Source organism: Haemaphysalis longicornis, unplaced genomic scaffold, assembly GCF_048455015.1.
Source record: "Haemaphysalis longicornis isolate Haplotype H1 unplaced genomic scaffold, Haemaphysalis longicornis Haplotype H1 scaffold_14, whole genome shotgun sequence".
Taxonomy (NCBI): Eukaryota; Metazoa; Arthropoda; class Arachnida; order Ixodida; family Ixodidae; genus Haemaphysalis; species Haemaphysalis longicornis.
This window is the reverse complement of record NW_027526245.1, coordinates 49538501-49563880: the sequence shown is the minus strand read 5'-3', so window position 1 is coordinate 49563880 and position 25380 is coordinate 49538501.

The window sequence follows — 25380 nt, the reverse complement described above, 5'->3', positions numbered from 1 at the left end:
GAAGAAGCAGTCCATAACGTCACGTGCACAGATTAACGTTGATAAAGAGAATTTCTTCTAAGAACGGTATTACTTTCAGATCCAAAAAGATGAGACCGAGAACGTTGTCGAAGAAACAAAAAATTAATTTAATGACACGGTGACACCCTTTCTAAGTCAAAAATATTGCCCGACGCGACATACCACAAAAAGAGCATACAGGCGCTTCGATTGAAACACCCGATAATAAAGCTGGAAGCGGCCACGCGCGTTTACAAAAAAAACAATAATAAGTGAATGTTCATAGAAATATGAAAATAAAAGCACAAAGACATCACAAAGCTTTTTTTACATGCGAGCCTGAGCGCAAGGTAATACACGTTTACAAACACGTAATGAAGCAGAGATACTACCTGTCTGATATGACAAAAATCCAGCTTTAAGTTAGCCTTCTTCTGTTAAAGGTCCAAGGGGCTCTGAAAAGGGTACATTGCTTTTTTATTCTCAAACTTTGCATTCTCACACACTCTTACATAAGTTAGAATTGAAGCTGAAATTTCCCAATTTCTTGCCTTGGAATGGCACGCTTCTATTTCTCATGCAGCTCCCCTTCGCTCGGTAAACATTACAAGGAAACGTTTTCTTTTCTAGCCTGGTACCCGGAACCAGGTCCCGGGTTACTACACGTCTTCGGCATCATCGCTGCACTACTCAAGTCTCATCACAATTGCGCGACATGCACGTTACCTGTCTTTACCGCACAAAACAAACACAACTTGCCCTGTCTCCCTCGTTCGAGCCAGCGCAAGGCCGGCCGAATATAGTGGTGCCACCGCGCATCGGTCAAATGCAGCATCTGAAGCTCTCCAATTGAGTTGCGGAGCAGTTCCGTGACCAGTAAACCAGTGAAGAACTATGGTAATAATTATGTTTGCCCGTGTACTCAAAGGGGAGGGCTGCTGACGTCCTCCTAGGGTTAGGGCATGCGTCGGGCTGGGAAGCACCCAGAAGTTCTCGCCACGACGTGGACCCACGCTTCAAGACCCACCATTTACCACCAGGGAAGCCGAGTGCAGGCGACCAGCCTGGACAAACAAAAAACACCAGGACAAACAAAAAACATTTCACCTCTCCTCCATCAGCCTGTGTAGGGGTTTATAGCAGCTACCTTAGACATCCTATTTTGCAGCGCGGGACGGCGCCCATTTTTATTACATTACGTGCTACAACGCAATGTAAACGGTAACAGAATGCCACAGTGTGGTGCGTTTGGCTGCAAGACCAGAAGGGAGTCGAATAGGCACTTTTTTCTCTTCAAACCCTCAAGGCATATCGGAATCATTCAGTGATATGGATATCAACATTATTCCATTGGACAAATCTGTCCCCTGAAGGAACCAGACTAATCGACGAGATTTAGGGGAAATCCTCAAGGTGGAGTAAGATTCTGCGAAGGAAAGTTTGACATCCACCGGAATGCAGCCGTGCGGCTACAAAGGAAAGCTATACAGCTTCCTCACAAAGTTGGCAGTTGAAGAAAAATTTGTCCTGGTCCAGGATTCGAACCCGGGACCACCGCTTAACCGGTGCAGTCGCTCTACCAACTGAGCTAACCTGAACGCTAGTCGTTTGTAGCGCGAAGGTGAATCAATCAACAGCTTGAAGTCAAGGGCAGGTGCAATCGACCATATTTAGGTGAAATCCCCAAGGTGGAGTAAGATTCTGCGAAGGGAAGTTTGACATCCACCTGAATGCGGCCGTGCGGCTACAAAGAAAACCTGTACAGCTTTCCTTTGTAGGTATAAAGCTATATACATTCAGGTGGATGTCAAACTTTCCCTCGCAAAATCTTACTCCACCTTGGGAATTTACCCTACATCAGGTTGATTACACCTGTCCTTCACTTCGAAATAGATGTTACTGACAAAACACGATACCTTAAATTAAGGACGGAATACATGGAGCGAATATACGACGAAAAGTCGACGAACAACGCCTGGCGGCATGCGCCCGACGCGCGGCGGTGGAAAAAACGTCGTCTGCCACCGACCTGCCGAGGACAGATAAGTTCGCCCGGCGTCGAGGGCACCGGAAGGGGCAAACGAACAGCGTACCAAAACTAGCCAATCAGGAGGTCTCGCCGCTCGCCCCCATTTCCGCCTGTTCCGCTTGTCTGCGTCGTATGCTGGGCGATGTTCACCGTTCACGCCGGTCGCACGCTTGGTACACTGTCGTCGTCGAAAGCAGGCCGGATAGAATTCAATGACCGTAACCATTCAGCGGATTGATTGATTGTGGGGTTTAACGCGCCGACGCAACGCAGGCGATGAGGCGCGCCGTAGTGGAGGGCTCCGGATTAATTTTGACCACCTGGGGATCTTTATCGTGCGCCGAAATCTCGTACACACGGGCGTTTTTGCTTTTCGCCTCCATCAGAAAAGCGGCCGCCGCGGCCGGGAATCGAACCCGCGACCTCGTGCTCAGCAGCGCAACGCCTTAGCCACTGAGCCACCGCGGCGGGTACCATTCAGCGGAGGTAGTGACAAAAGCTTCCCGCGTAGCTGAAGCAAACGATGAAGTGCAGACGATTTTTGCCCAGTGTAGCCAGACCACATTTAGATCGCCGCTTTCTTCAACTGCGGTGGCACATGCATATCGGCAACACAACCACAAGATTATAAACCATTTTAAACAATAGTTTTACGCTTTTTTGGAGTTTTTCATAATTTTACAAAACGTTGTAGTGGTATAGAGAGTTTTTGCTTGTGATGCGCTTCATTTCGCAGCATTTGGCTCATCTAGCCACACTGACAGCAACCCAGCGGTGAGGCAGCGGCGGACGCCGCGTCTTCGCCCCGTGTAGCGCAGCCCGACGAACACTCGGCACTGCGCCGCGGCGGATTTTCCGCCGGGCGAACTTCGTCGTGAAAGTTCGCTCCATGTATTCAGGCCTTTAGGCGCACAAAGGCGCACAGATAACGTGTTGTTATACGGAGCTGATTCTGCAGCGGATGCCAGGTCGGTTCGAGGCGCACTAACGGGCCTCCATCCACTGTACTTATTTTATATGCTTTATTCGTTACCTGTGGTTTGAAACGCGGAGCGTTTCTAAGTCACAATGTCCCTCGACCGTCGGCGGCGGCATCCACACGCTCACTGCGCATGCGCGTCGCGGCGAGGCGCAGGTGCGCGTCTCTCCCTCGTACCCTCCTCGCTCTCAACAACAGGTGCAGCGTTGTTGTCCGTCCGCACCCCTCCCGCTACACTATAAAAAAAATAGTTATCGGCGCCTGGTTTCGCTCCCACTACCCTGTGGGCGGAACGCGAGGTACATGGCGCTCTTCCCACTGCTCCACGAAAGCGACACAGAATCAAAGGCTACGTACGCGCCTTATATCCTTTACTCATTCAAACTACGTCAAGAAGCTGCTGATACACGGCAGCAGTTGCATCGATCTCGTCTTCACCTGTTGCTGCAACGCACGACCTTTACAGTACACTTTAGCGACAACAAAGCCGTCGTTCTCAGCGTCCAATACAACGACAACAGTAAAAAATAAATAAATAACGACTTACAACAACCTGCTCCTTGCCTTCACTTCTTGCATCACAAAAAAAAGAAAAATTGGGCCCATCTCTCCACGAGGGGGGACTCGAGTCGCAAAATCACGAAAGTAATAATTAATATATGAAAGAAATATTAATAATTAATAGTAATAAGCAATAATAGTTAACACATTCACTACCACCCCACCACCACCCCCCAAACACTAACCTTAACGCAATACACCCAACCCCTCGCGACGCATTTACTCGAGTCCCCCCTCGTGGGGAGATGGGCCCAATTTTTTTAGGTGTGGAGTACCTTAGGACCTCACAAGGTCCGTCCGCGTCCATGCGCGTAGCATTTACATGGCAAAAAAAGCACCCAGGCACCGGCAGGATTCAAGCCTTCGTCTGGTATTCCACACAGAATTGGTGTCAGATGTCTTACCCACTGGGCTACGACCGTGACTGAGTACCCGAGTCACACGGCTTACTCCCTCGCCTGTAACGGTTCGGAGTAGATTAGGACCTGCCAATGTCTGTCCACATCCAACAGTGTACACACCACCATAAAGCAAAAATCTGTGCGGAAACTACCCAAAAGGTACAAAAACACTCCAAAACACCTCAAAACAGGCCCAAACATAACCTAGCAACGAGAAAACTCACAAAAAACACCGGTGTAGTCATGTCGTGATGAAGTTGCAGTTCACAGTGACTGCATCGAACTGCACTAGATGGCGCCACGCGTAAACAAAGAGTTGACACCGTGGTGCACCGCGTATATACGCTGGTTCCGGAAATCACAAACCCTCGTCTCGCCACGTAACTAAACGACCATAAGAAGCGTCACGCTGCTTCTCAGCGTCTACGAATACAACGAGTACCAAGCGGAGGCAAAGCGACTAAAATCCAACGACGGTCGGGGCGCAAATCGGATATGAGTCGGGGTGCAACTTGGATGCCATTTGGAGGTCCCGTACTCCGCCCCCTCACCATCATCGACGGAGTGGAGATGCTGCCATTTCTGTATTCTAGACCTACCAGTACCTCCCAAACAAATAATGCAAATGCGTAAGGTTAAGGTTAGTATAGATGTTTATTGGGAACTTTTAAACGTCACTACATTAAACCTCAAAGCCGGCATGATTGAAGAGGTTTCGCTTTAGATGGTTGACAGAGCATATGAGTCTTAATAATTTCGATGACTATAGGTAATTTGCTCCCTCAACAATACTACAAAACACGCGTTAGAAAATCAGAACACTGAATGCGTTTTGCAAGTACTGCACTTACTCGTTATTATCATAGGAGTAATCAGGGAGATGTTTCAATGCACGCTAAAGAAACCGTGCGCACGCTCCGTAAGCAGATGAAAAAGGTAGGCACCCGCTTCCCCTCTCCCACATAATTATTTTGTTGCGAGTTGTGCGGTCAGTCGAGGTTATAAATTTTGGATTGAGGCCACTGAAGATCAGATGCCTGTGGTGAATATAACATTCGAAGGGTTTGAACATTAAAATAGATTTATACATTGAAGTGTTACAATACCTCTCCTACTGTTTTCACGCTACTGTGAGCCCCCTATTCGCGTACAAACCCGGAAAAAAATTAGGTGTACGCAACTGGAGCATGCTGAACAAAAATGTTCGTCGATATGCGCACGGAAAGTCGGAACAAAATCCTGTGTACGCCGCTGGCGCATAATCATAGCGTAGAGGTTCGATAATATTCGCCATACGCGCCAGTGTATGGTTGAAAACTTTCCTAATAAAATTGGTGGACTTAGCGACATTCAGTAAAAATTACCACCATGTGGTAAACGTGATGTTCAACCAAACAATCTGTGCTGTTTTAAGCGTTTGAGCAAATAATAGTGCGTGTTACTTGCGTGTTACGTGCACTAGGGGTTAATTGCGTTACCGTAGCAAACAAAATAGTATTTTGTAGCCTGTTTCAGTTTGGTTTGTAGGTTACACAGTATTCTCAAACTACAACCCAAAAAGAGCTAATGCGTCATGAGAAAAAAATGATCACACCTGCGAGCGGCGGTTTACACGAGCGAAGATAATGAGCCCAAAGCCCTGGACGTAATCTGGCAACACAACCAAAAGGTGACCGCCAGACGCCCCCGGTTGGTTGTACATTTGTAGTTCCTGTGTCTTCGGTGAAAAAGAACGAGACGTTGGTGCGACAATACCTAACTTACAAATACCCGCCATGCAATGTTTCTCTATAACGCTGTGCTCCGTCCCTGTTTACGAAAAGTAGAGCTTTAGAATATTGAACAGTACTTTTCTCCACGCGCCCATGAAAAGGGGTCTTACGATGCAATCACATTCACCTAATTGCTAATTCTTAACTGCGCTCTCTTTTCATCAGCCTATACTACTGATCAAAAGTAGGCTGATCATCAGCCTATAGGCTGATAGGCTGATAGGCTATATAGGCTGATATACAGCCTATACAGCCTATACTGCTGCCCTCACCATGGTAACTCCTTTTTTTCAGAAAAGTATTTTCGCAAGAACCAACGTGTTGTAAACCAGCATGCTATGATCATGTGCTATCTTTAGTGGATAGCCTATGGAAAAGTAGAAAAATAACCTGAGGCGAACATTCACCCATGCATCAAATTTAAACAGTGCATAACCCTCATAAGCCCATTTGTGGTTTTCGATGTGAAATGTGGATCACGCTAGAGCGCAGGTCCGTCCGCAGCTTTTAACATTAAGCGGACTAACATAAATACGATTGCCCGCATGAGTAGCTTTCGACGAGTGTTTAGTAATGTATTTTGGCATTGGAAAATTCCCATAATTTTAATAAACACTCGCAAAACTGATGATTGTCTGCACTGGATGTATGATGTGCAATCAGTTAGAATAAAGTAGCTTGGAAATTGGAAATCAATGCAAATTTTTGACGCGGACTGCACAACCCCGTTTATAGCAAGAAAAAAATTTGCAAAAATTATCAGTGTGCAAGGTGCAAGGGGTCCGTTCAAACGGGTGTCCTCACGGTTCCGAATGGTAGGAGAGAACTACGCCCAAAGCGGAACCACGACGAAAGAACAATCCAAAAATTAATTACGATGTTTTTGATTTTATGCAGCAATGAGGCATGATACACGTCTTGAGGATAATGTGAGAAGGGATGAAGTGTTTTAAAAGCAGTAAAAGAGGAAGAGAAAATTGATGTGTTTCGTCCGGTGCAAGTTTGTTTCAGAGGATTTGAGACTGGTAGACGGGCTACGGTACACTTAGGGGATTATATTACAGAAACCGAAAAGACGTACATGGAAACTACAGAATGCACGATCTGCCATACGGCACGGGAATGTTCACACACACACGCGGGGATAAATCAAACGTCCTACGTTGTATTTGTGATTTGGCCGGGGACGTCCGCGCGGCGGTGAAGTTTCGAAGTTCGTAGAGCGGTTTCTCGTCATCGCCCACACCACTAGAGGGTGATGCAGGCCCGTCCCAGCTGCTGCCCCGGAGATGAGAATTACAGGGCGGGGCGTACTCCGATGGAGGGTCGCGCCCACACCGGAGGCCGAGCGGGATGCCATGTCCTGAAACCGGTTGTCTCGCCCAGCACTAGCGTCTTCCCTGATGGAACTGCTGACACACCCGTTCCAGCAGATCTTAAGCCACACGCACACGGCTGACTTCTTTCTCGCTCGGGTACTGCGGCACATACCACTTAGAGATAGCCCAAAGGTCTTCCGGCTTTCGCGTCGCACTCTTAGCCTTTAGGCCACATCATCACAAAAACTCCCACATTTTGACAGTTTTGTCGTGGAAAACTATTCACGCACACTCCACAACGCTCAAGAGCGCCGGTGAGTTCTAAGAGGATGGAGCACTCAACCAAAAAACAATGTCATTCTGACTAGATTTTAAAAATGGAAAAGTCACAAGAGTCGCACTGATGGCACGATAATGCAGTACAAACACAAAGGAAGCGACGCTCTGAAACTCCGAACTCCACATGTACAGACCAAAGATTGCATGTCATCTCTCGGGGAAAGCTATTCACATCGTTGCAAACAATTGACAGTTCTATGCGTGGCATTCGTACTGCATTACGCACTCTTTACTCTATGGATAGATAATCTGCCGCTAATTCGAGAATCTCCTCTTGTGTCAAGGGGAAGCTGTGGCTACTGTTCAGGACGGTACGGGGGGCGTCGCGCTCTCCTATCTGGCGAACAGCTCCCAGATTTTGCTCGAAGGTGGGGATTAATACGCAGCCGTCGCGGGACCTTAGGAAGCCTTTGGTGTCACATGGTACAACCAGGCAATAGAATTCTTCCAGAACGCGGTTTGTTGTTCTACGGCATCCCAGATGACCATGCCTGACGTCTTCATGGGCCAATCGAAGAATATGTTTCTGGTTCTGTTCTGGGACCACCAGTTGCGGGACTGTCTGGCTCGTTGCGAGTGGTATTGACGGTAGAAAATGTTCGGATCTTAAAAAAAGTGTAGTGATTGCCGTTTCCTGCGGAAAAGTGTCGATTCCTCTTTACTGAAACAATTTTGTAGGGTGCTATCCCTGCTCTGTTCCTCTGAGAGTTGCTCCTTTGAGATGCCTACGTGACCTATTGAGGATACTCTTGAAGGCGCAAGGTAGGTCTCTGCTTTGGCGACGGCCAAAACTAAGATGGAGTTGTCTTTAGGCACGGATTGCTCTTAACTCTTAGGTTTCCCTGTCCCTTTACACCCGGTGGTTCTGTCCTCGCATCTCGGATTATGATTCAGAGGCGCACGCACCTTTGAAATATTGCCGATGACGACACCATAAATTGGTTGTCCATGCAGAAGAATGTTACTTCGCCGGTAAAGTAAGACGTGTCGACGTGGATAACCACCTCCTGCAAGGTCTTTACTGAACCATCTAGGGGCAGCACGTGGCTGCTCGTCCCGGTCAGGCGGTCGTCTGGAAATAGGGTCCTCTGCACGATAGCCATGTTACTTCCCGTGTCTCTTAAACACTAGTTTTCTTCCCGTGCACACATCCTTCAGCCACGGGCATACCTCCCACGAGGAAGATTGGGCTTTCCTACCACGTGTGGTTGCCATTGTTGTCTGTATGGGCTACTGGCTTGTTTGGACACTGACGTTTCGGGCAACCATGTCGAGCTGTAAAACTCTTGGCCAGCATGCAAGCAACGACCTTGTCATCCCCAGGCAGGAACTTCGGCGGCGAGTCCTTCGGTTTATTACGACATTCCGCAGCCCGATGACCTACTCGATTGCAGCGGACAAACCTTGCAGTTGGCCATTTCTTCCCGTTAGGTAATTCTTGGCTTGTCTCTCGCACACCGTCTGCCCGTAGTCTGCCTAGGTCGTCCAAACACTGGGCTGCAAGGAAACAGTCTGTATATTCTGCTAACCAGGCAAGCGTCTTGCGATCCAGCTCCTTTAAGAAAACGCCTAGCTTCGAGCTGCAGCAGCGAAGGAACTGCTCAGAGATCATGAGATTGCGCAGACCATCCTACGTCTTCGCAACTTCGGCGATCTGCAACCAGTGGACGAAATAACCAGAGAGCCGAGCTACCAGCTGCTTTCCGGTGTCGCTGTCTTTAGCCCGTGCCGTCCTGAATTGTTTCTGGTAGCGTTGCACCGTGAAGCGGAAGCGCTGTAGCAGGGCCTTCTTGACGTTCTGATAGTCGAGGGCATCCTCCGCAGTCATTCGACCAAATACCGTCAGCGCCTGTCCTGTGAAGTACGTGGCCAAGGCGGTAGCCCATTTTCCTGAGGCCAGCTCTGTCCAGTCGCCACCCGTTCAAACCGCTGCAGGTAGGCAGGTATGTTCGAGATTTTGGTGCACGTAAAGATCCCCAGGTGGTCAAAATTAATCCGGAGCCGTCCCCTACAGTGCGCTTCATCGCCTGTGTAGCGTCGCCTCGTTAAACCTCATAATCAATCAATCACTTTGGAAATGAGGAGGCAGCTTCCGCAGCTCAACTTTCTCTTTTTACTGAAATCATATCGGTTCAATGTTTATCCATGATTTTACATTAAGGCCCGCCTACCTCGCAATAAAAGTGCATGCAGAAGCACACTCAGGTCCGGTTATTTCTCCATTATTGTTTAAGCATTATTTTTCCTCCGCACAATTGAAAAACAGAATAGGATGCCAGAAAAAGTGTTTTTGGCGCATGATCTCTGTGATTTCGAAAAAGGTATTTGTGCTGCAATTTGTTATTTAAACCACGGCTACTTCACTTGTGTAGTAAGAATTTCTTAACTTGTGCGTTTTCTTTCTTGTCTGTCTGTTTTGTCATGCTTAATTTCTGATGATCGCGCTCTGCCAGATGCCAGCGGCGTACCTGTTTCTCTTTTTTTTTCAGCTTCCGCAGCTAAACTTTCTCTTTTTACTGAAATCATATCGGTTCAATGTTTATCCTTGATTTTACATTAAGGCCCGCCTACCTCGCAATAAAAGTGCATGCAGAAGCACACTCAGGTCCGGTTATTTCTCCATTATTGTTTAAGCAATATTTTTCTTCCGCACAATTGAAAAACAGAATAGGATTCCAGAAAAAGTGTTTTTGGCGCATGATCTCTGTGATTTCGAAAAAGGTATTTGTGCTGCAATTTGTTGGCATTTACACCACGGCTACTTCACTTGTGTAGTAAGAATTTCTTAACTTGTGCGTTTTCTTTCTTGTCTGTCTGTTTTGTCATGCTTAATTTCTGATGATCGCGCTCTGCCAGATGCCAGCGGCGTACCTGTTTCTCTTTTTTTTTCAGTTGATGCCTGGCATGTATATACTTGTCCTTTTGAAACTAAAATCGGTGTTTGGTAGCGCATCTCGTCTGCCACAGTGCTCGTCTTCTTTGCACTAAGCCGTCTATTCTTAGTTCCGTGCAGCTCTTACTTTTTTAGGCGCTTGTTAACCCTCCAGCTTTCTACGCCAATATCAAGTATGCCGCAGAACAAACTGTGGAACGCCCTGAATCTTCAAAATTGATATTTTTGGATGTTAAATCCTTTGCGTGTTATGTAAATGGACTTTTTCGAGGTAAGGAACTCTCATGGTGATGGTTGAAGAAAAGTAAAAAAAAAACGGGAAAGACCAGAAATAAAACTGCGAGTAGTAATTAAATGAATTAAAGACAACAAACCTGTTTCATCAATTACAGGAAGAAGACAAAAAAAAGCCCTCAAAACAAACCTGAACAGAATACAAATTGCTAATCTTTATACAATGAAACGTTGCGCAAGCGCACAAAAATGCTTAATTGGCAAAGGTATCGCGTTCAATTGTTGTGAAAATTTAAATGAATGTAAATTGTTTGCCGAAGGAAAAGATATCTTAGTACAAAGAAACACAAACGGAGTAATGCTTCATATTAGCTGTATTTGCCGTCACGTACTGACCGGCGATCAATCAAGTACGCACATAACCTTGTCGTAAAGTTCTGTTGCTCTAAAGCCAATCTACGGAAGAGCTAATAAAATTGTTATAAGACAGCCCCCAAAGCACATCTTCAAGCTGGGCACGAGTCATTGAACAGTTACCACACATGCCTCATGCTGCCGGCCTCTACAAACAATGATGCATATGGTTCGGCGCTTAGTAGAACGGGTCGCTCATTTTCGAGATAACGAGTACCTGCCACCAACTTGTGAAAATTGACCTGCAGTGCTTGATTATGGAAGAACCCGCCTCCGCATTGAGGTATCGGGACTGTAGGCGCTAGGCCGAGAGGTTTTTTGCCAGTAGTTTTGACGCACCGGTTTCTTGGCCCGTTTTATTTTGTGGGCGCCTGTTTTCACATCCTATCTCAATGCTTTGTCTTGGGTATAATCACTCTTTCGCAGATTTTACTTCCTCATGTTGAGTCTTCACACTGCAGTATCTGCCTAGTGAAGAGGAAAATAAATAAATATGCAGACCTCTTTTTTTGTTTTGGCAGATTCCTAATAAAAGACGCACCTAAAATGTTATGGGGCTGCCATTAGAGTCCAGAGACACTGGGAACGTCTTCTTTGTGCATGCACTTACCGCTACGAGCAACGGTAATTATAGGTCATTAATTTCTACATTAAAATGGTCATTAATTTTTACACAGCGCTTAGGGTCTGTGAGAGTAACACAGAGTAAAAAAAGTAGCGGTCATCAAGTGTATAACCCCACTTCTCTGGTACACTTCAAAATGCTTGCTAAAAATACGGCCGCTAGAAAGAGATAAAGTATTGTTTAAAACAAGAACACAACATTTCACAGCAAATGTCTCAGAGTCATTTCGGCAGCGTCTCTGTCCCTGCTGTCGCTATGTCAAGTGATACGCGTAAAAAAAATACAGGTTTGTGCTCTTGCCGACACGATTTTAGAAGGTAGTCACACAATACAGTAGAATGACCCAACTATTCCTTTCTGCAGCGTCTATGTCCCTGCTCTCTTTATGCCACGTGATGTGTGTAAGAAAATATTGGTTTGTGCTCTTGTCGACGACATTTTAGAAGGCGGTCAAACAATACAGTACAATAACCTAACTAATAAAAGATTTCACAATGTAGAGAACGACGATACATTTTCGCTATGATCATCGTACATTGTACCAGGATTGTATGTTCGAATATAATCTTTCTGCAGACGATGTTTAGTAACATTATTGCACGCAAACTTCAAACCAGACAGGCGAAGGCAAAAAAATGGGAATAGAAACGGCAGAATCTCAGTGCATTGGTAGCTGTTGATGATAAATATGGATCCCGTTATCTGAGAACTCTCTACGAAGCTTTTTAACATACAACACAAGGACACAAATTATATCGTTAATACCGAAGGCTTTGCACGAATTGTACTCGTATTAAAATTGTCACTGCCAATCCGCGCCATCACCGACGACAATGTCCAACAAGGCTTGCTTTATCTGCAGAGCACACACTGTGTGCTTAGTTACAATAATGTGGCAGCCAAATTCCGCCTGGACGCAAAAATTTGATTTGGCCTGTACACATTTTTTACCATTTTAATTTAGTATTGAACAATTGGAGTGCTGAAAACGTGAAGGAGCAGTATGTTTGCATGGCGCTAACAACATTTCTCTGACCGCACCCGCAGTTTGAAAAACATAAATGGGCAAAGATGAGAGGAATAAGCAAGGTTCTTGATCTGCGAGGCTCTGATCTGCGCTGGAGTAAGATGTTTTGACGCGTTGCGGCTCATTTTAGGCACTGCCGAAGTGTCAAAAACAAGGCCGAGGCACGAAAAAGAGTTGTGGATATCCGCTACGGAAACAGAAGTGCACGTTATAGGAGCAAGGCTCGAAGCTTGGTTCATAACGTTATAGCTGATTGAAGGATACAACAGATATTTTTCTTCCGGAGGTTTGAAAACTGTGTCAAGTTTATTAAACGAAAGCTAGTGTCTACAATAGGCAGTTGTGGGTAAGTGTCAGCAAAACCACTATTTCTTTGAGGATTTCGTAAATATTTCAGAAATTTGTACTGCTTTTATTTTTCAGAATTTAATAGTCCAAAAGACAAGAGTTGTGGAAGGAGCTTTTCAAGGAGGACTTTAGAGACATCCACACACACTGGCCGCAGAGGAAAAGCTAACCAAGAAGGCCGCACCAACCTCCGCAAAGCTTTTCTATGACCGCGACGTTTTGACGGAAACGGACGAGAAGGATCAGCCAGTCTACGAACAGGGTTATTTCTGCAGATGCAGCCTGCGTCCTCCCCAGGGAAGGGGGAGAATGTGGAAAAAAGAGATGAACAAGTAAAGAAGACGTAGCAGTTTGTAAGGGCGACCCTCTGCCTCTCTTCTCTTTCGTACACCCCTTTCTTTACATGACGTACACAATTGAGGCTCCTTTGTTGAAATGCTGATACTCCTCTGTGAAACTTGTGACTTGAACGAGGAATTTTTCGCTGCAAGCACATATTACCTCTTGGGACCTCCACGCTCAAGAAGCAAGAAGTGGTTGCTTTCAACAATTGCACCGGTGTCAGTATCAGCACCTTGGGAGTAGACGGTTGTCATGAGGTTTGCACCAGAAGGCAAGGTGGCGTGTTCACTGAGAATCTTAAAAAAAATAGTCGCGCCCATTCACACCGGGAATGTAGCAGGAAAGCAAAGCTCTAAACGGCACCCACAACAATTACCCATGCGATGCCACTTAAATTGACCCACGTTGCTCTACAAATAGTGATACCAGAGAGAAGTAAAATGCACTTAACCACACCCTTAGTACTTCAAAGAGATATTCTTGGTAAGGTTAAATCAATGCATGATGCGTGAACGGTAGTTGGTTGAGTTGTATTTGTGTAGCACATGAGTGGAAACATTTGTTAGGCTTGTTTGGAACCAATGACTTACTTCCGAACCCCTGGTTTAGTGAGAGCCAAGGTGATAGCTGCCTCTTTTGCTTTCGTCATGTCTTGGGTCTTGAGTGAGGCACACGCGCGGAGGTAGGTTCTGGAAGTAGCCACGATGATGGCGTACTGCCACCCTCGATGTTGGGGGCGTCCGTGTAGGTAATTGCATGATCCTCACCGAGGGTGCTGTTGACTGCTTGAGCCCATGCTTGTCGGTGACCATCGTCGTATGAGGTGTTCATATTTCTCGGCAAAGGGAGCATCTTAAGTTCTTGTCCACAAGAATCCAGGGAGTGCATGAAGCGGAGTGACATTCTGGGCTGCCCAGCCAATCTAGTAGAGAATGAGGCGACCCGCCGCAGTTCTGCTCAATCGGAGCTTCTGATTAGAATGATGGCCCTCTATCAGCTCTTCCACCATTTTGTGGAGCCCTGTGCTAAGCATCCGCTCTTTGGACACACTTATTTGAAGACCAATGGCCTGCTCAACCGCCTTTCTTAACGTTATATAAAGCATCTCTATGTCCTCTTTTCTGAGAAGACAGGGTTTTGGCGTAAATGATTCTCGAGAGGACAACAGCTTGAATTAATCGAAAGGTGTCAGTTTCTTTGAGGCCTCGCTTCTTGGTAGCAGCTCGCCTGATCATGTGTATGATTTGATTGATGCTGTGTTTGAGGCACTACAAAGGTACATCACACTTGGTGTTGGCCTGGAGCTGTAGGCCCAGGATCTTAATTCCGGGGCTTGGAGTGATGGCCTCGCAATCATGAAGTATTTGAATGTGTTTCTTGAGGTGTCGTTCGGCGTGACGGCGGATGTCAAGGAACCGTGATTTTTTACGTGTATACTGGATTCCACAGGCTTTAGCGCATCGGTGTGCTAGAATGTCATGTGTTGGTGGGAGCTTCCTTTTATTTTTGTAACTCCTAGCTCATGCACAAAGCGTGCACAGGGCCGCTGGACGTGCGGTTGGCGGAGCGCGCAGCCGCGCCAGAGGTCATGTGATGCTATCACGTGGCATTCAGCGAGGATGCAGAGTTAAACCCGTGGTTTTGCTTTCATCTGTTTTCCCCGCCTGTACGTGGGCACGTAGGTAAGTCGGTAAGACAACGTGTTTTCCTTTGTTCTCAACTCGTTCCGTGTTCGAATGCTGTCGGTGCCAGTAAATTCTTTTATTTGTTCGCGGGAGTTTTCTGTTGACACTAACGGTCGCGAAAGAACCCTTGGGGGTAGGGGGAGGTAGAGGTAGAAACCTTTGCTCTAAAAAGACCACAGAGCAGACGCCGCGGCATTCGACTGGCGGCTGCTCGCCTGCACACGTCACTTTGTTGACTGCTGCTTCGCCACCTGTGTATTCTTTGAGTGGTTAGGGGAGCACAAGTTAGCTCCAATAAACGTGTTTTCTTCAAGAAAACTGCTTTGTCTTTGGCTTCACGACATCTGGTGGTGGTGCGAGGCACGCACCCTTCATGATCCCAACGACCTCTGGAAGCTGCCAAGCCAGTCTAACCAGAGCCAGCGGCTGACTGCAAGGTCTGCCGCCCGGGTTTAGTCTCCTACCAGACGAACCCAAGATAACGACCGCTGCAAACACCAACATGGTACAGGAAGCCAGTCCTCCCATCGTCCTGCAACAGCCACGGGAACCACCCTCCTTCCGCGGATCTGCCGCTTAAGATCCTGAGGACTTGTTGGAGAAAGTGGAGCGCGTCTGGATCTTTAACAGGTGGGATAACGAGCAAACATTCCGCCATGTTTTCGTCTACTTGAAAGATACACCCCGAACGTAGTTCTAGCACTCTGAAAGATAGCTAACAGACTGGGAGCTCTTTAAAAGCGAGTTTTTCAAAACGTGCGCCACCGTCGTGCCGAAAGAACGAGCCGCACCTTTGTTGCAAACGCGCATGCAGCACGCCAAGGAAGGAAGGGTTTGTGATGTTCGTTAAAGAGATGAAGCAAATATTTCGCCACGCGAACCCCGAAATGACTGAAGAAAAGAAACTCAGGTTTCTAATGCGATGAGTGAATCAAGATTTTTGCCTGCCTTGTCCGCACCCCCCTAAAACGGTGGTCGAATTCACGTCTGAAGCTGCAGCACTTGAGAAGACGCTGGAAATTTGTACGAGACAGTACGACCGCCCCATGAATGCGCTAGCTGCGGAGACGATGGGAGCCGGGGCTGTTAGCTCCGGTACACTATGCAAGACAATCCGCGCATCGGTCAGGGAGGAGCTTCGGAAAATATTTCCAACGACGCCGCGACCTAAAGTTGCTTTGCTGACTGACTTCATTTGAGACAGGTCCAACAGGTACTGGGGAATTCAACGCCATCCGAAGCACCCCGCGAGCCACAAGCTATGACTTACTATACTCGGTGACAACGTAAGAACGGCACCGGAAGTTGCCGCTGTGCCTTATCACCGTAGCCGCATGTTTCTCCGCGCGGCGCAAGCAGGGCGTTACTGGGAATATTTTGAGCATGGCGTGAGCTGTTCACGTGATTTTTTGGGATTAATATGCTTATAAACAATTCCAGTGACGAGAAACTGTGGGAGGCAGGGCAGACAATATCACGCTTTCATAGAAAAACCCTTTCAAATCGCGCGCGCACTGACGTCACGGGTCCGGCGTTTTGGCGGAGTGATACACTACATGAGGTGGTGCCGTTCTTGAGTTGTAACCGAGTGTACACAGCTGTTCGTCGACCCGCCCTGCTGCAACCCGTCGTCAAGAAATGCCGCCGTACTTCCGTCCTCTGTCACCCGCGCGACCCCCGTGCAGCCGAAAAGCAGACGCCGAGGAAGACGGACGTATTGCGAACCTCCGATAATCGCCCGCTGCGCTACCACTGCGGAGAGGCCGACCACATCTACAGTCGCTGCCCCTGCAAGAGGCTCGGTTTGCGAGGGTTCTCTGTCGACGCACCACACCCTCGACCAGGCCAGCACCAATATGAGACCGAAGAATACCGGTCCAACACCAGCTGTGGACCAACCAGTTTCAAACATTCGCCGTCACCCTACCCATACCAGTCGCCTAACCGCCATAGCAATGCGGACTTCGCACGTGGAAGGTCCCCCAGCCCACGCGGGGGAAAATAAAAACAGCAATTTCTGAAGTTGAAGTTGCTCTACCGCGAAAAACCGGAAACCCTCCAACAACGCAAGGATGCGCCGAAGACCGCGATTCACGATATGCCCTCACCCCGAATACCCGACCTAACCATGACGAGACTCCCGAACACATCAGCTACAGTGCGCGACGCGTACCTGACATGACCTAGACTGCCTCTGTGAGGACGACGACAACGAGGATGCACAGTGCCCCAGCGTCAACACGCACAAGCCGAGATACCACGCCCCGACGCACCCGGAACCCGAGGAAGGCGGCGGCCGACGTCAAGGTGTCCATCGACGGGTTTGATGTAGTCACTCTTATAGACACTGGAGCCGACTACGCATTAACGAGCGGGTAGTTCGCGTCTATGCCGAAGAAGGTTACCACCAAATGGGACAGTACGCACATACGCGCAGCAGGAGGCCATCTCGTAACACCAAGTGGAACGTGCGCATCATGCGTTACCATAGATGGCACCACGTACCCTGCTGTATTCGTCTTTTTGCCTAACTGCTCCCGCGACTTAATTCTGGGAATGAATTTCTTGACCAACCAGGCCACAGTAATTGATCTGCTGACCAAGTCGCAAACTTTTCCTCCGATCACTCCATGACACCGGAACCGAAGAACCGAAAACCATGCAGCTGTAAAGATCGCCAATGATCACGTCACCCTGCCACCCCGCGCAAGCTTGATGATCACCGTTTACTTTGAAGACGCTGTCCTTGACGTCGATGCTATAGTAGAGGGTGACCAAAGTTTGCTTCTCGAACGCGGTGTCTCCGTCGCAAGAGGCATTGCGCGCTTTAAGCAATGCAAATACCATGTTCTGGCCACCAATTTAACCGAGGAGTACCAGCATCTGAACAACGGCGCTGCAATTGCATTCCTCGAAGAAACCCAAAAAGCAAGTCAAGTGATCGCGGTCACCACCACTGAACGCGAACGCGGAGATGCTTCCAAGCTGCCGCTCCCTTTTGACGTGAACCCGGTGCTGCCACAAGAAAATTGGAACAGATTACTGGATTTGCTGCATCCGTACAGCGAGTGTTTTTTGTCCGACTCAAAATTACGTCAGACACCGCTAGCAAAGCACCAAATTATACCCGAAGATGCAGCCCGACCTACCCGACAGTCACCGTACCGCGTGTCTGCACGAGAGCAGGAAGTCATCCAGACACAAGTCGAAGACGTGCTCAGCGACGACATTCTACAGCAATCGAAAAGCCCCTCAACTACCCCAGTCGAACTCGTGAAGAAACAGTGGCCGCGTATCGGCTCATTTCTTTGCAAATGTTGTCAAAATACCACAGTCTCTGTAGGCCTTTGCCAAGGAAATGCCCCCTTCGCTTTCTCGCTCACCTCTCATGCTGTTCCTGTTCGGTCACACTGATCCCAAAGTATACACACTAAAGGTTTGCTCAAGGCGAATAGAATTTACAGCGTTCCACTGCTACAGGCGCTGTTCCTCGATGCCAGCGCTGCAGTACGGCGGAGACGCACGGGAATGGAGGCGGCGGACTTCAAGGCTTATAGAACCGCGTGGCCGTGCTCCACGTGCGTTCCAAGCAGAACGTGGAACCTAGCTAGTGGAACCTGTCGTTGCTGTTGCCTCGTGATATTTCATATGCCGCCAGGAGGCGGCAATTTTCGGCAGTAGATTTAGAATATCATTTGCTATGGAAAAACCAAGTACCCAAAATTTTTTTTAATAAAGGAACACTGGAAATATTCCTTGCGTACTAATTTCTTGTCTTATATTTGCGTAATGCCTTATTCTTGTTCAACACAGTTGAGAAGTATGAACATATAAACCGGACTTAGACACTTACATTTGGCTGTGAGTATATAAGACGTTGAGTATATAATAGTATTAAGACAGTGAGCATGTTAATTTGGACCGGTGGCTGAATCGAGTTACAGAGAGATAGACGGACAGATGGAGAGACAGGCATACACACAGACCAAAATTTCTGGGTTTGTTTAGCGCAAGGCTCCTTTAGAGACCATCGTCTTTAAAGGAGCCATTAAGACAAAATACCAGTTAGATTGATTGATTGTGGGGTTTAACGCGCCGACGCAACGCAGGCGATGAGGCGCGCCGTAGTGGAGGGCTCCGGATTAATTTTGACCACCTGGGGATCTTTATCGTGCACCGAAATCTCGTACACACGGGCGTTTTTGCTTTTCGCCTCCATCAGTAAAGCGGCCGCCGCGGCCGGGAATCGAACCCGCGACCTCGTGCTCAGAAAATACCAGTTAGGTTTATTACAAAGAGTGCTTAGACTTGGTAACAATGATACCAATATTATCGCAATCTTCGAACAAATAACGGAGATATTAAAGAAACCGTGTGAAGCAGTCGCGATCCCCTAGCCGATTTCCCGCAACTTTTCTTTGACGTCACGGAACCTTGTTTGTGCGACTGGTGGCCGCCTAACTGACCTGCCGCGATGACACATGACTGGACGTCTGTAATGAGGCCTCTAGTTCCATTTGGCCGCATCACTTGAATGCTAACGTGCAATTGACGCAATGAAAATGATATTTTATCCTTGGCCCGTATGACGTCATTCTTGCTCATACCACGTTACTGTGGCGCAAAATTTAAAAGTTTTTAAATACTTCTTGCTTTTTTCGTTAAAAAACAAATTTCGTGGCTGTAGTGGAACTGAGTGAGATACTGAATCCTGGTTCTTTCAAATTGAACGAAGTTGTATTTTCTCTTCATGGCTCCTTTTAAAAGACAGCGCGCTGAGGTGCTGCATTGACTACCGGCGACTGAACAAGGTCACCAGAAAGGACGTGTACACCCTGCCACGAATCATCGAAGCCCTCGACCATCTCTGCCAAGCAAAGTACTTCTCTTCTATGGGTTTGAAAACAAGCTAGTGGCAAATTGAAGTGGATGAAAGAGACCGAGACAAGACTGCATTCATAACCACGGACGGCCTATACTAGTTCAAAGCGATGCCGTTTGGGCAGTGCACGGCACCAGCAACGTTCTAAAGAGTCATGGACACTGTACTGGCTGGCCTGAAGTGGCACACCTGCCTTGTATAGCTCGAATCCGTTCTGGAATTCTCCCGGACTAGCGACGAACACCTTGCATGGTTGGAGCCTGCACTCTAGGTCGTTCGTACATCGGGGTTACCGCTAAAGCCTGAAAAGTGCAACTTCACGTACGAGGAGCTCCAGATTTTGGGCCACGTCGTCAATGCCGCGGACGTTCTGCCTAACCAGGGGAAAACGTAAGCCATAGCGGACTTCTCAAGACCGAAAGACAAAAGGGGCGTTCGAATATTTTTCGCACTGTGGACATACTACCCGCGCTCCGTCGCAACCTTCGCCCGCATTGTAGAGCCAGTCACACACTTTACGAAACATAGCACCTCTTTCAGCTGCGAAAACGACCAAGAAAAGACATTCTCCCAGCTGCAATATTGCCTCGAAAGCCCGCCCGTGCTCGCTCAGTTCGACAAAAACGCCGAAACAAAAATGCACACGGACGCCAGTGATATAAGAGTAGGTGCCATCCTTGTCCAAAAGCAAATTGGTTGCCAAAACGTAATCGCCTATCAAGCCATGGTCTGTAAAAGGAGGAGAAAAGCTACTCTGCCTCCGAGAAAGAGTGTCTCGCAATTATATGGGCCATTTCAAAATTTCGCACCTACGTGTATGGTAGACCGTTCAAGGTTGTGAGAGACTACCGTGAGATGTGTTGGCTCGCCGATTTGAAGGACCCCTCTGGCCATGTAAGGTGATGGAGCTTGTGCCTACAAGAATTAGACGTAGCAATCGTATATAAATGTGGCAGGAAACACTCCGGCACCGACTGTCGTCGTCCCACCACCCCAAGACTCCGATACAGACTGCGTGTTCTTCGGAGTCGTGACTGAGAGTGACCTATCCGCCCAGCAGCGTGCCGACCCCGATTTGCGCGTCATGATCGACTACCTCGAAGGACGCAACGTCGCCGTGACTAGGGCCTCCAAATGAAACTTACCAGCATACAGCCACAAAAACACCCTCCTCGTAAAGAAAACGACAACAAATTATCTCTTTGTAAACCCTGGAGACCTTCGCGCCGACATTTTGAAACTATGCCACGACGACCCGTTCTCCGGCCATCTCGGAACTGCACGTACCACTGGATAAATCAAGGCGAAGTACTACTGGCCCCGCCTTACAAACGATGTGTCCCAATACGTCCGGAGTTTTCGTGACGGAAGCGACAAAAAACGCAACCGACGAGACCCGCCGGACTTCTGCAGCCGATCGCCGTCCCATCAATGCCGTTCCAACAGAGTGCAAAAAACCTTCTGGGCCCGTTTCCTACGTCAAGATACGAGAAAAAGTGGATTGTTCTAGCAACAGACTACATAACGCGCTACGCAGAGACTGCCGCTCTTCCGACTTCCGAGGGGGGCTGCACAAGAAGTCGCCAAGTACTTCCTATACCAAGTTGTGTTGTGACATGGAGCCCCTGAAGTCCTTATCACGGACCGCGGAACGGCCTTCACTGCGGAGCTGACGCAAGGAATCTCACGCAACAGCAACACGGATCACCAAAGAACGACGGCGTACCACCCCTAAACAAATGGACCAACGGAACGTCTAAACAAGACGATCGCGGATATGCTGTCTATGTACGTCGACGTTGAACATAACACTTGGAATGAGGACCTTCAATATGTCACTGTTGCGTACAACACGGCTATTCAGGAAACTACGCAGATGACACCAGTCGAGCTTGCCTACGGAAGACGACCGAATAGGATGCGTGACGCCACGCTTCCCCACGTGGAAGACGACGACCTCAAAGCCTATGTCCAAGGATACCTTCAGCGTGCGGAGCAGCCCCACCAGCTCGCTCGAGTGCGCACAACGAACCAGCAGCTGGTGGATGCCCGACACTACAAACTAAGACGCCGAGACACCGAGTACCACCCAGGGGATCGTGTGTGGCTTTGGACTCCAATCCGCAAACATGGAGTCAGTGAGAAGCTTCGGTGACGGTATTTCGGACCCTACCAGATTCTACAACGTGTTGGCCAAATTACCTACGATGTGATCCCCGATGGTGATTCCGGAACATCACGACGACGTACGCGGCCCGAAGTCGTCCACGTGGTTCGCTTAAAACCTTTCTACGAAAGATTACGGGCTTTATTTTTATTTTTTTATTTCTTCGGACTGTTGCAGTATGCTAGCATCGGGCGATGAAACCTTAGATGGGGTAATGCCGGGAACTTGACATTGGGTTTCTTTATGTTTTGCTTTTACCGCCTGGCTGTGCCGGTCTGTGTTATCGATGTGCCAAGGAAAGCGCGTGTTCTATTCTTTTTTTCTATGCCGCATGTGTTATCTCTTCTGATAGGGAGCGCGTTCAGAACTAACATCAACAGCCTAGAGTAATCTTGTCTGATCTACAGTGTTCTGGACGCAATTCCACTGTTCGAAAAGCCCTCGCACCGGGAGATAAATTACCCCAGAGCAGACGCCACGGTATTCGACTCGCCACCGCTCCCCTGCACAGGTCACTTTTTTGACCGCTGCTTCACCGCCTGTATATTTTTGGAGTTGTTAGGGAAGCACAAGTTCGCTCAAAACAACGTGTTTTCCTTGAAGAGAACTGCGTTGTCTTTGACTTAGCGACGATATGGGACGTAGTTTTCAACCGATGAATTTACCAAATTTCTGCAAGAACATATTTCCGTTGAAGCCGACATACGTAGAGTTCAAATGAAACGTAAGCAATTCAATAAAGGACTGATTCCACTGATTCCAGTTGTGTTTCGGACGGCCAATTCAGCCATATCAACCTTAATACACTCTTCTACTGGTACCAAAAGATGTTCTTAAAGAACTGAGTAGTCCATATCCTCAACGTCAATGCTAAAAGCCCCGATATTGGCAACATGTTTGTTCTTTAAATATTCTATAATTATTTCAGAGTGTTTAAGAAGGAAAAGTTGGGCAAGTTTTAAGGACGAGATTAATCCTTTTATGTCAGTAGAAACATGGATCTGGCAGGTGGCGCTCTCAGAAAGGACAAGAATGCCAGGCAGGAATGCCAGTTTTCTGTGTTTTTGCAGTGCTGAACATCTCAAGATGACGTTTCGGGGCTTTCTTAACAGACTGGGCTACACGTTCCAGATTCATGTCTTCAAGTAGGGACCAGGCGTACTGTTTTCTTTCTGCCAGGTTAAAGTTTTCCTTTTTCAAGTTCTTCCGTACAGCTCTGTGTGTCATCTTAAGGTATGTATCAGGAAATGACACTGTGTAAATGTCCGTTTGATAGAACAATTCAATTCTTTGAAAGGTACACCTACATCTCATTTGTTCGATCAGTGCCGTCCATGTCCTACGCGCTCCTGTCAGACCCAATTTGATAGAACGGTCTTACTGTTCCGTCATTTTATTCAGCTAAATCAAGAAATAATTGAAGCGTTCAATATAAACAGGCTTGGTAACGAGTGCATTAGTCAAGCTTCTGTTACTTTACATGATAAAGAAGTGGTTTATCTTGCTTGTTGATGACACTATGTAGAAGCAAACTTATTTCTTTTTTTTATATCTATCAGTGTTTGGTAATTCCGGGATTTAGCGCATGGGTCATTTCAATATTTTTATGTATGTATTTCGTTTATTTAAAAAAATTATTTCAAAGTCAGCGCTCGTCCTGTCTGGTTTCTTTCCTGGTGTTTTTCGTCCTACCGCGCTGTTTTTACATAAGGTAACATTTATTGTTGTAAAATATTACTTACGACAATTTGACTCCGTATCAGTGCAGTTCTAGCTGCTGTGTGTTCGGAGACACATAAGACAGCGATTAAGAAACGACCCACATCATGCAGAAATCTGAATTTCTAATGAAAAAGAACACTGTTTGCCCATCTAAACCAGCTTTTCTAGTTAGTTAGGATTAGTTGGATACTCCAGCATGTTTACGGCAGCAGTATCTCTTTTTCGCTTTTTTTAAAAAAACAGGCGCTAGACACTGATGACACCAGTCATACACCGTAGAAAACATTGATCCAAGCTATCGGCCTAAATTTCATACGTAGACTCTTGCAGTTTCCGGGCAATTGATTTAATACACAAAATTTCCCCTTATTACTTTGAGAACAGGGATTCGGGTCACATCTGGTGTTACGGACACAATATCAGCTTTTGGTATAGCATGAGAAGGCAACCTTTTTTTGCTGGGGGCAATTTACTGTAGGTGACTTGTCATTCATCATTCACTGAAGTTGTTTAGTTGAAGGAGGGTGTCTTTTTTTTATCCTTTTGAAGATATCCTTATCTTTCCCCGGAAGAGGTAGTATATAATTGCAGATTTCTTGATGGGTAATGTAAGCTCAATTTTATTAGAGCGCCTTCGAAGAGTTTCACGGTGGTCCGTCTAAAATAGACTCCACGGTATAACATTCCTTCGGAGGACAGTGCCTGTCAGTGTCTAAAAGTTTCAAGCTTGACTCCAGAGTTTTTACCAGAGAAACCCATGGTAGTGCATTGGCCGTAATACAAATAATAGCTCAGAAAATATTTCCCTAGGGGTCACACAAAGCTTCTGTGAGCGCCGTAAGAGGCCTGTTTGTAGAAATGCAATATAAAAAGGCAGTGATGACCTTGTTCTTATACCCAAACATATTGGCATACTGTTTGGTGCTAGCGAACACTGGCTGCTAGGTTTCCTGCCATTGTGGAGTAATTCGAAGTGATGCCGCTGGCAGGAACACAACTGCTGCAGTTCGTTATAATATTGTAGACATTACATCACTGCCGTACTAGAGCCTTCTAACGCTCCTTCAGGGCACACTGAACGGTATTTTTCAAGCTCACCTTTTCCTTGCACTGTGTAGACTGGTGCAAACAAAGGTATTTTTCATCGGTTATTCGAGCGATGAGGCGGTATTTATTTTATAAAGCCTGAAAAAAGAACAAATACCATAACGCCGTTTGCGTTGCCCGCACCAACTAACAGCAGTGATGCAAATAAAAAGTGGTATGTCATTGGACGGTGTCCATGATAAAAATTCGAACCAGTTTTGGTTTCGCTTGTGCGAAACATTATGGTGGCATTTGACGTCATTGTTCAGTTTGCATTCTCGGTATCTCAATTACCGGCATGCGGCACTTCTAACATGCTGTCGGCTGTAAAATGCGTCAGATAAGCATACCATCACGGCTTGGAATCGTAACAATCACTAGCCGAGGCGTAGTATATGAACACCCGGCGTGTCACCAAAGACTCTCACATGCGATACGCGTTTCTTCAATCTCTGAAGCTTGCGTGGCTTTTGCCTGTATTTTAAGAGGCGTGTTTGCAACAGGCCAAGGTGCGGCTCATTCGGCACTGTGCCCATAAGCCGTCAGTGTTTATGG